At 43.4% G+C, this 11285-nt stretch overlaps 1 pseudogene; it reads right to left on the bottom strand.

Annotated features, from left to right (window-relative positions):
• Positions 1-2990: 2990 nt before the first annotated feature.
• LOC108544659 (60S ribosomal protein L9 pseudogene) lies at positions 2991-3565 on the bottom strand (annotated as a pseudogene).
• Between the last annotated feature and the right edge of the window lie 7720 nt (positions 3566-11285).

Genomic DNA, 11285 nt, shown 5'->3' with positions numbered 1-11285 from the left:
GGGTGCAGTGGCTGACGCCTGTAATCCCAGCACTTTGGGAGGCTGAGGCAGGCGGATCACGAGGTCAGGAGATTGAGACCATCCTGGCTAACATGGTGAAACTGTTTTTAGTCTCTACTAAAAAATACAAAAACATTAGCCGAGTGTGGTGGTGGGTGCCTATAGTCCCAGCTACTCAGGAGGCTGAGGCAGGATTATGGTGTGAACCCAGGAGGTGGAGCTTGCAGTGAGCCTAGATCACGCCATTACACTCCAGCCTGGACGACAGAGTGAAACTCTGTCTAAAAAACTAAAAAATAAAAAATACAAGTGCAACTGGAGGAGGTAGGTATTTTATCTTAGGGAAGACTGGATCGAGCCTTCTAGTTTAAAGCCCAGAGATTTTTTTTTTTTTCATTGCTTTGGGAGATAACTAGTTCTGAGAAATTGGTTAACATTAACTAAAATGCACATTAGATTGGGGTAAAACCAGAATACTGATTTAGTCATTTATAATAAGAAATATTGCCATGACATGGAGTGGAAATTCTCACACAGGCCATGGTCAGCATGTTCCCCCTGTGGTTAAGCACAGGAAGCTAGATCATATTCAGAAGTCTCTTTATTAATTAACAATGAGAAATACTCAAAATCGGTATGACGAGCATATTATTTTTATGTAGAGAGAGTAACACAGAAATCAGGATGTTGCTTGGTAAATGAGAACTCAGAACAAAGGGGGTGAGAAAAGTTTTTTGTGGAAGACACCTAACTATGACCCCAAGTACTAAGCACAGGAGATAGTGAGAAATATGCTCAACTATGTCCCTACAGCAAATGTAGTATCAGATTTTCTAGGGCAATTTCTTTAATTGTTCCTTGATAAAATCAGAATCCCTTGATATAACCCCAAAATAAAAGCAAGTCTTCAGATGTAATATGGTCTAAATATGCTAATGTGGCAGTCCTACTCTACTAGAGATTAATGCATGAACTTTGTGTACTTCACTTAATCCTAATCAATTTTCTCAACTGGGTTTTTGAGAAGTGTTGAACAATGGGATCATTCAAGGTTTAGTCCATGGCAAGGGCTTGTGGAGTAGGGTATTTTATATTATTGACCAAGACATTGTGATTTAGAGATCAAAAGAGCAAACCGGGAGGTTACACTGTATGTTGAAAAGGGAAAGGCCAAATTAGGATGTGCATTTGGATGAATAGCTATGCTGGTTATATATGAAGGTGGATTTAAGGATTTCTGAAAAAGCAGTTTTGTCTACTATAACATATAAATGAAAAAAATAGTTTCCTAAAGTTCTATGCAGTGACAGATATAATTTTGGCTTGGAAAAAATGTCAAAGCTGTTGTCTTGACAGAAAACAGATGGCACACTTTCAAAAGGTGAAGAGAGGTTGTGCATGGTGGTGGCTCATGCCTGTAATCCCAGCACTTTGGGAGGCTGAAGCTGGAGAATCACTTCAGCCCAAGAGTTTGACACTAGCCTGGGTAAGATGGTGGGACCCCCGTCTCTATTGAAAAAAGAAAGAAAGTCAGGCACGGTGGCTCACACCTGTAATCCCAGCACTTTGGGAGGCCAAGGCAGGTGGATCACTTGAGCTCAGCAGTTTGAGACCAGCCTGGCCAACATGGTGAAACCCCATCTCTACTAAAATACAAAAAGTAGCCGGGTGTGGTGGCTTGTGCCTATAATCCCAGCTACTGGGGAAGCTGAGGTGGGAGAATCGCCTGAACCCAGGAGGCGAGGTTTGCAGTGAACTGAGATTGAACCACTGCACTTCAGCCTGGGTGACAGAGCAAGACTCCATCTAAAAAAGAAAAGAAAAGAGAGAGAAAGAGGAAGGAAGGAAGGAAGGAAGGGGGGGGAAGGGAGGAAGGAAGAAAGGAAGGAAGGGGAAAGAGAGAGAAAGAAAGGAAGGAGAGAAAGAAAGAAAAAAAAAAGCAAGGAAGCAAGAAAAAGTGGTGAGAGTAAGAGAGTTGAATGATGGTTGAATGAAGGGGTCATTAACCAGGTATGTGAAAGGTTAAGGAAAACCATCAGGGGATAGTGAAGGACCCAGGGCTAGCAACAACAGGAAGCAGTTACCATTCTGAAGGGGTAAGAGGAAGGAATAGTTTTCTTCAAGAACCAGCAAGAACCGTGAGTCACACTTGACAGGACCTGTGACCTTCCATAGAGAAATGCAGCCTCTGCCAAACTGCAACCTGTTTTCCCTTTCCTCCTACCTTCGATTGTCTGCCATTTCTCTCATTGGCTACACCCAGCTGAAAGTTAGAGTAAGCGTTGATTCAGTACAGAAAGAACAGCCTCCTGGGACACAGAATAGGATACAGAAGGATGGAGAGTGGATCTGAAAGGACACACTGAGAAGATCCAGGGCAGCAACTACTTCCAGCTTCTATGGATAGAGAGAAATATCAATACTTACCTTCTAAAGGATAATTTAGTGGCAACATATACCCCTCATCTGTATACCCAGTTTTCTAATCACAAGGGGTTATTTTATGAAACAATTACATTTTGGGTGATAGCTGTAAAGAATAATTATCTTATTTTGTTTTGTTTTGTTTTGTTTTTCAGAAAAAGTCCCAAATCAATAGGTATTTTATTACATAATGAAAATATCACAAATAAGGCCAGGTGTGGTGGCTTACCCCTGCAATCCCAGCACATTGGAAGGCTGAGGAAGGAGGATTGCTTGAGTCCAGGAGTTTGAGACAAGCCTGGGCATCATAGCAAAACCCTGTCTCTACAAAAAATACCAAAAAATTAGCCAGGCATGTTGGTGCGCGCCTGTGGTCCCAGCTACTTGGGAGGCTGAGGTGGAAGGATTGCTTGAGCCCAGGAGGTTGAGGCTGCAGTGAGCTGTGATTGTTCCACTGCACTCCAGCCTGTGTGACAGGGCAAGACTGTCTAAAAAAAAAAAAAATCACAAATACGTTTTAGGATTCATCTGGCATCTTGTTTCAGAAGCTGGACAACTCTTAGATCTTATTCATCAGCCTTCTGAACTGTTCCTTTTTCGGAGACATAGATGCCATCCAAAAAATTTCTGATGTCTTTGATTTTAACTGTTGTGTCTTGCTGAATCAAAGCAACTGAATTTGAAATAAGCTCAATGTCATTTCCTTCAAGGATTAATTCATCTTTCTGGGCTTGAGATACTGAAAAAACATTTATCCTCATTCGAACCCTGTGGATGTATTTTTTACCCAAGAAATTGTGGGTTTCAACAAGAGACCTGTTCTCCCAGAATACGATGTTGATGAGGAAGTGAGCTTTACAGAGACCTCATCTTGTAATGGAAGCCCACAGTAGCACCCTTGATCATGTTCTGTACATGACTACAAATAGTGTGCATGGCAGCCAGTTCCTTTCTCTTTCCCCACCAGTTGTCAACTTGGAGCCTCTTCCTTTTCTTTCCAAGGAGACTGAGTTATACATTGGTGTGATTGAAGTCCCTCTGCAGGGTTCTTCTGGGGCCCTTCAAAGTAACTGTGTTTCTTCAGAGTGATATCAACATTTTCTGGAATGTTGACAGTCTGATTGCTGAGAATGGTCTTCATTCTGACAGTACATGCCGCAAAGAGAGAATGTCTCGTCATCACATTCTTGTAGCCCATAAGGGAGCTGTGTATTCAAGAACAATTATTTTAGCTTAAGAATATGGGACAATTATCTATTGAGGTGAACAGATAATGCTAATGAAACTACATTTGTAAAAGTGAGGCCAGGCATGGTGGCTCACATCTGTAATCCCAGCACTTTGGGAGGCTTAGGTGGGTGGATCACTTGAGGCCAGAAGTTCGAGACCAGCCGGCCAACATGGTGAAACCCCGTCTCTACTAAAAATACAAAAGTTAGCTGTGTGTGACAGCACGTGCCTGTAATCCCAGCTACTCAGGAGGCTGAAGCAGGAGAATTGCTTGAACCTGGGGGTGGAGGCTGCTGTGAGCTGAAATTGCGCCACTGCACTCTAGCCTGGGTGACAAAGCAAGACTCAGTCTCAAAAAAAAAAAAAAAAAAAGGTGAAATTTAGCTTCTGTCTGTTGTTACGTCACACAAAAATCTTAGAGAATATTTAGGATAATCTGATTGGGCTTGTACAAATTTCACTTTAGGGGTGTCCAATACAATCACCGAAAGACAGTCAGTCTTCCACTAGGGCATCTGAAACTGAGGTGTGAAAGGACCATGTGAATTCTGGCTTCAAGACACTTGCCACATGCATTAAGACTCTGAGGGAAGGCCAGGCGAGGTGGCTCGTGCTTGTAATCCCAGCACTTTGGGAGGCTGAGTCAGGTGAACCATGTGAACCCAGGAATTCAAGACCAGCCTGGGCAACATGGTGAAACCCCATCTCTACAAAAAATGCAAAAATTAGCCAGGCATAGTGGCTCACACCTGTAATCCCAGCACTTTGGGAGGCCAAGGTGGGCAGATCACTTGAGCTCAGAAGTTTGAGACCAGCCTGGGCAATACAGCAAAACCCCGTCTCTGCTAAAAATACAACAATTTGCTGGGTGTGGTGGCGCATGCCTATAGTCCTGGCTACTCAGGAGGCTGAGATGAGAGAATCTCTTGGGCCTGGGAGGCAAATGGTGCAGGGAGCTGAAATGACATCACTGCACTCCAGCCTGGGCGACCAAGGGAGACCTTGTCTTAAAAAATATATATATAAATACATATTTATATACATTATTATTTGTGTGTGTGTGTGTGTGTGTGTATGGTTGTGGTTTGAAGCATTTGCCCTTGTACTTTTGATTTCAGGCTCTTATATAAATCTGTTTCCTCTTCCCTCAGAGTCTTTTTTTTTTGAGACAGGTTCTCGCTCTGTGACCCAGGCTGGAGTGCAGTGGCGCGATCTCGGCTCACTGCAACTTCTTTCTCCCAGGCTCAAGAGATTCTCCCAACTCAGCCTCTTGAGTAACTGAGACTATAGGCATGCTCTACCATGCCCGGCGAATTTTTGTATTTTTTGTAGAGATAAGATTTCACCATGTTGTCCAGGCTGGTCTCGAACTCCTGAGCTCGAGTGATCTGGCTGGCTCGGCCTCCCAAAGTGCTGGGATTACAGGCATGAGCCACTGTGGCTGGCCTACAATCTTATATTTTGTCATAGAGCTATTTCTTACCATAGGCAGAGACTGAGTCCAGGAGTATCAGTCCTGTTGAAGTCCCTCCACATGAAAATATAAGACCTGGAAAAATAATAGTTTCCACCTAATAGCTGACTCTATATTTAAGATGAATAGTTTGTATAACCAGGAAGGAGATGGATTTTAGGTCGAAACTTAATATTGACTATTATTTTATTCAATTTGCTTTTTTAATTCTTATTTTATTACTGCACCATTTGTTATTGTGTTGCCTAGGTAACATAAACAAGTGCTTTTAACTCTAAGGCAATGATGTTTATCTTTGGCAGTCTGTAGGGTTTCCCAGGGGAGGCTGATAAATTGTCTTGATCTTTGGGTTATTTTTCACTTTACAGTGTTGTAATAACTTAGCAATGCATTCTATGACCTTTTGAATATTTGTGTATGTCTGTTAGCCTTTTTGCCAAGTCAGGCCAGTCTGTTTTTTTTTTTGTTTTTTTTTTTTTGAGATGCAGTCTTGCTCTGTCGCCCAGGCTGGAGTGCAGTGGTGCGATCTCGGCTCACTGCAAGCTCCACCTCCCGGGTTCACGCCCTTCTCCTGCCTTAGCCTCCCAAGTAGCTGGGACTACAGGCACCCGCCACCACGCCCGGCTAATTTTTTTGTATTTTTAGTAGAGACGGGGTTTCACCATATTAGCCAGGATGGTCTACATCTCCTGACCTCGTGATCCGCCCACCTCGGCCTCCCAAAGTGCTGGGATTACAGGCATGAGCCACCATGCCCGGCAGGCCAGTCTGTTTTAAGGACTTTCTGTAATTTGGGCCCCGTATCCTTTTTAGAAAGAAATTGTGAAAGATTTTGAATTGGGCAAAAGTGATTTGTGGATATTATTATAATGGAATGCTGGAGCCTCTGAGAATTACCTGGTCCTATAGGGCTATCTTATATGGCTTACTTATCTTTGACCAGGCTGTCTTACAACTCTACAACTTACAACTCTTCAAATCGTTCCTATCTATAAAAATGTAAAATTGTCTTTAGTGGAATGAAACTGATTATTACTCTGTGGATATTGCCTAGTTTTGCCAGTTCTGCATCCATTTGAAGTTCATTTCAGCCTTCATTCTTTACCTGATTATAAATGTGTAATTCTCTCTCTCTCTCTCTCTTTTTTTTTTTTTTTTTTTTTGAGGCAGAATCTCGCTCTGTCACCCAGTCCGGAGTGCAGTGGCACCATCTTGGCTCGCTGCAACTTCTACCTCTGGGTTTTGGTGATTCTTGCGCCTCAGCCTCCCAAGTAGCTGGGATTATAGGTGTGCACCACCATGCCCAGCCATTTTTTTTTTTTTTTTTCATAGAGATAGGGATTTGCCATATTGGCCAGCCTGGTCTTGAACTCCTGGCTTCAAGTGATCCACCTGCCTTGGCCTCCCGAAGGGCTGGGATTACAGGCACAAGCCCCTGTGCCCTGCCCTCTCTCGCATCTCTTTTTTTAAGCTTTTTACTTTTGAAAAAAGCTTAGGTTTAGATTTACAGAAAAGTTGAAAGATAATAGAGAGTTCTCATATACCCCTTGCCTAGTTTCCCCTACTGTTAACACCTCAAATTACTATGGTACATTTGTCACAACCAAGGAACAAGTATTCCATACTTTAATTAATTCCATGCTTTATTCAGATTTCACTGGTTTTTCCCTAAAGTCCTTTATCTGGATCCCATCCAGGATGCCACGTTGTTAGTGGTGGCAAATCCATACAAGTCTGCAGCAACCTCAATTCTCCTCAGAAGAACGAATTGACCGAGGGGCATAAGGAAGAGTGAGAGACTGAGGCAAGTTTTAGGGCAGGAGTGAAAGTTTATTAAAAAGTTTTAGGGCAGGAATGAAAGGAAGTAAAGTACACTTGGAAGAGGGCGAAGCGGGCAACTCGAGAGAGTCAAGTGCACGGTTTGACCTTTGACTTAGGGTTTTATATGTTGGCATACTTACTGGGTCTTATGTCCTTCTCCCCTGATTCTTTCCTTGGGGTGTGCTGTACACATACGCAGTGGCCTGCCAGCTCTTGGAAGGGGCCCCATGCGCAATGTGTTTACTGGAGTTGTACGCGTGCTCACCTGAAGTATTCTTCCCTTAGCAGTCAAATGTTCCTAGAAGGTCATGTACCAGATAAACTCTGCCACTGTGCCCCCCCCCCTTTTTTTTTTTTTAGACAGAGTCTGGCTCTGTCGCCCAGACAGGAGTGCAGTGGCTCGATCTCGGCTCACTGCAAGCTCCGCCTCCCAGGTTCATGCCATTCTCCTGCCTCAGTCTCCCGAGTAGCTGGGACTACAGATGCCTGCCACCATGCCTGGCTAATTCACTGTACCTCTTTAGTGTACATGCCTGAACCCAGTTTCCCAACTCCTGAGATCTCCTTTTTTTTTTGAGTTTGAGTTTTTCTCTTGTCACCCAGGCTGGAGTATAATGGCGCGATCTCAGCTCACTGCAACCTCTGTCTCCTGGGTTCGAGTGATTCTCCCGCAGCCTCCTGAGTAGCTGGAACTACAGGCATGTAGTCCTGCCACCACGGCTGGCTAATTTTTCTATCTTTAGTAAAGACAGAGTTTCACCATGTTGGCCAGGCTGGTCTCCAACTCCTGACCTCAGGTGACCTGCCGCTTTGGCCTCCCAAAGTGCTTGGATTACAGGATTGAGGCACTGCACCCAGACTTGAGATTTTATCAGGCAGTTGCTGATAACCAGTTTCAGGTTTTTTCTATCTATTGGGAGACTGCCTTTCCCTGGCACTGGCTGCAGCCAATTATTATTATTATTAATTTATTATTGTTACAGTGTAACAACTGACCCATCACCTAATGGTGGACTCACATTCCTGGTTGGGGAGGCCCCTCCTCTGCCCTGTTCATTTCTGACTTGCTACCTACAGTAACAACATTACATTTAGTCATCATGTTTCTTTAGGCTGTAACAGTTTCTCAGACTTTCCTTGTTTTTAATGACCTTGACAATTTTGAGGAGCACTGGTCAGGTATATTGTAAGATAACCCTCTATTGGAATTGGATTTTTTTCAATATACCTACATTATATATGTATGTAACCTCTATAATTACACAGAGATTATAGATCTTTGGAGGCAGATCACAGAGGTGAAGTGCCATTTTTAACACATTATATCAAGAGTACATGCTGTCAACTGTCTTACTGCTGATGATGTTGACCTTGATCACCTGGCTAAGGTAGTGTTTGTGGGGTTTCTCCTCTATACATTTACACCTCCTCTCTCTCATACTTTACACTTTGGAAGCAGATCAGTAAACACAGCTCCTACTCAAAGGGTGAGAAGTTAAAATCCATCTCTTTATGTCAGGAGTATCTATATAGATTACTAGGAATTCTTAATCACAAAAGATTCAAGCTGGAGTGCAGTGGCACAATTTTAGCTCACTGCAACCTCTACTTCTGGGCTAAAGCGATCCTCCCACCTCAGCCTCCCTAGCAGCTAGGACTACGGGTGTGTGCTACTGCATCTGGCTAATATTTTAAAAATATTTTATAGAGATAAGGTTTGCTGTGTTACCCAGGCTCATCTTGAACTCCTGGCCTCAAGCGATCCTCTCACCTCGGCCTCCCAAAGCACTAAGATTACAGACGTGAGCCACTGTACCAGTGTTTGAGTTCTCCTTTGAACTGGTTGTTCTGTATTTCTGGTTCTCTCCTTATTGAGTTAAATATTAATGAAAAAAATTGATACATGTTGATTTTATATTTGTATGAGAGTTCTGATTTTAATCTCTTTTAAAATTTATTTTTTCATATCTTTCTACCAATAAGTGTTATGGGAATAATTTTTTATATAGTTATTTGAAATCCATGGATAAATGCTATAAACAAATGCATTCCACTTTGGGAGGCTGAGGTGGGTGGATCTTTTGAGCCCAGAGGTTAGAGACCAGCCCGGGTACTTCAGCTTGGGTGACAGAGTGAGACTGTGTCTCAAAACAAAAAACAAACACAAATACATCCTTTTGAAAAGAAAATAATAAATATTATTATAGTCAAAGAAAAAATGAGAATTATTTTATCCCATTGACTGTATCAGTCAGGATCTCATCAGCAAGCAAATGACACTCTAAACAGGATAACCTGCGAAAGATTTGTTTACAGAGGCTATTGATGAAGGTGTGGGTGGAGCAGAACCACAGAGGTTATTGTAGTAACCAAGGACACAGTAGCAGCTGAGATTTTACCATCCCCTGGGTCTAGAGGGAGAAGTGGGGCTTGGGGGAATGTGGAATCCAGAGGTAGAGATTTGCATAGATACTTGAGAAAAGGAGTCAACCCTCTGCCAAGAAATACAGCCAACTCCAACTCCAGGTGACCCTTCAGGAAGGAAGCTAGGGGAATGATATGGTTTGACTCTGTGTCCCCACCCAAATTGTAATCTCCACATGTTGAGGGAGGGACCTAGTGGCAGATGATTGGATCATGGGTGCTGATTCCCCAGTGCTGTTCTCATGATAGTGAGTGAATTCTTATGAGATCTGATGGTTTTAAAAGTAGCAGTTTCCCTGTGCATGCTGTCTCTCTGCTGCCGCCTTGTGAAGAAGGTGCTTGCTTCCCCTTCGCCTTCCACCGTGATTTTAAGTTTCCAGCCATGCAGAACTGTGAGTCAATTAACCCTCTTTATAAATTACCCAATCTCAGGTAGTATCTTTATCGCAGTATGAAAACGGACTAATACAGGGAATAAATATGTGGTGTGATGATATATATTGGTTTTCATCCGGGGCTCCTGGCTTATAACTCCCATAGCCCTTATTACAGTCCCTTGTTATGATGTTGGGTGTGTTAGGCCTCAGGGGCAGGCCTCTGACCTTCTCCGGCCCTCCTTTCACCTGCCCCAAGGCAGGACTCTAACGTTCTCCAATTTTCCGATTGTGGGCCTTAAGATGCTCCCATGAGAAGGTCCCATCCTAGACCCTGGGGGAAGGGATGCTGACATCATGAAGCTTCCCAAAAAACCCAAGAGGACAGGGTTCAGTGAACTTCTGGAGACCTGAACACATGAAGGTTCCTGGTGGGTGGTGTGCAGGGTATGGAAGCTCTGCACTCCTTCCTTCATACCTCACTCTTCACTTCTCTTCTTCTGTATTGTTTGCAATAGCCTTTATAACAAACTGGTAAATGGAAGTGTTTCCCTGAGTTCTGTGAGCCACTCCAGCAAATTAATTGAACCCAAAGAGAGGGTCATGGGAATCCCAACTTGAAGCTGGTCAGTCAGAAGTTCCAGAGGCTCAGACTTGTGACCAGTGTGTTGGGAGGGGCAGTCTTGGGGACTGAACTGTCAATCTGCAGGATCTGACACTATCTCTGGGTATTGAGCTTTGGAACTGAATTAGAGGACACCTAGCTGGTATCTGCTGTTTGGTGTGTAGGGAAAATATCACCACACATTGGTCACAGAAATCTGTGTTGATGATTGTTGTTGTGGTGTGAGAGTAGAAGTAAAACACGGTTAGAGTTTTCCCTTCACAAAATACTTGACCATATTTTCCATCTTCTTTCCAATTTATGCCAGGGCTCCCCATTGGCAAAACCAAACCAGAAAGCATGGAGACCCATTGATAATAATCCATAGAGGCCATCCTCCCAGAACAGAGAGTAGTGTAGAAAATGCTCTGGTGTGGATCTGGTGGACAAGCAAGACATATCTAATACATTGATTTAAAAGGCCTCAAAGTCTACAATGAGGACTCTTGTGTCATCTTTTTGTTGGAAGATGATAGCCAGGAATACGAAGAAAGAGATGACTACAGTTAATGTTTCTGATGGAAATCTTTAATTTCTCAAAGAGTTTAGAGAAGTAAAAAAAAAATTTTGAGACAGAGTTTCACCCTTTTGCCCAGGCTGGGGTGCAATGGCACAATCACAGTTCACTGCAGCCTCAACCTCCCAGGCTTAAGTGATTCTCCCACTTTAGCCTCACAAGTAGCTGGGACTATAGGTATGCACGACCATGCCCAGCTTTGTATTTTTGGTAGGAATGGGGTTTTGTCATGTTGCCCAGGCTGGTCGTGAACTCCTGGGTTCAAGCAATCTGCCTGCCTTGCCCTCCCAAAGTGCTGGGATTACAGGTGTGAGCCACTGCCCCCAGCCAAGAAGTAAAATTTGACTTAGTGAATCA

Source organism: Rhinopithecus bieti, unplaced genomic scaffold (assembly GCF_001698545.2).
Source record: "Rhinopithecus bieti isolate Rb0 unplaced genomic scaffold, ASM169854v2 scaffold_21703, whole genome shotgun sequence".
Lineage (NCBI taxonomy): Eukaryota > Metazoa > Chordata > Mammalia > Primates > Cercopithecidae > Rhinopithecus > Rhinopithecus bieti.
Note: the sequence above shows the minus strand (reverse complement) of the source record. Positions and strands in the feature narration are given on the sequence as shown.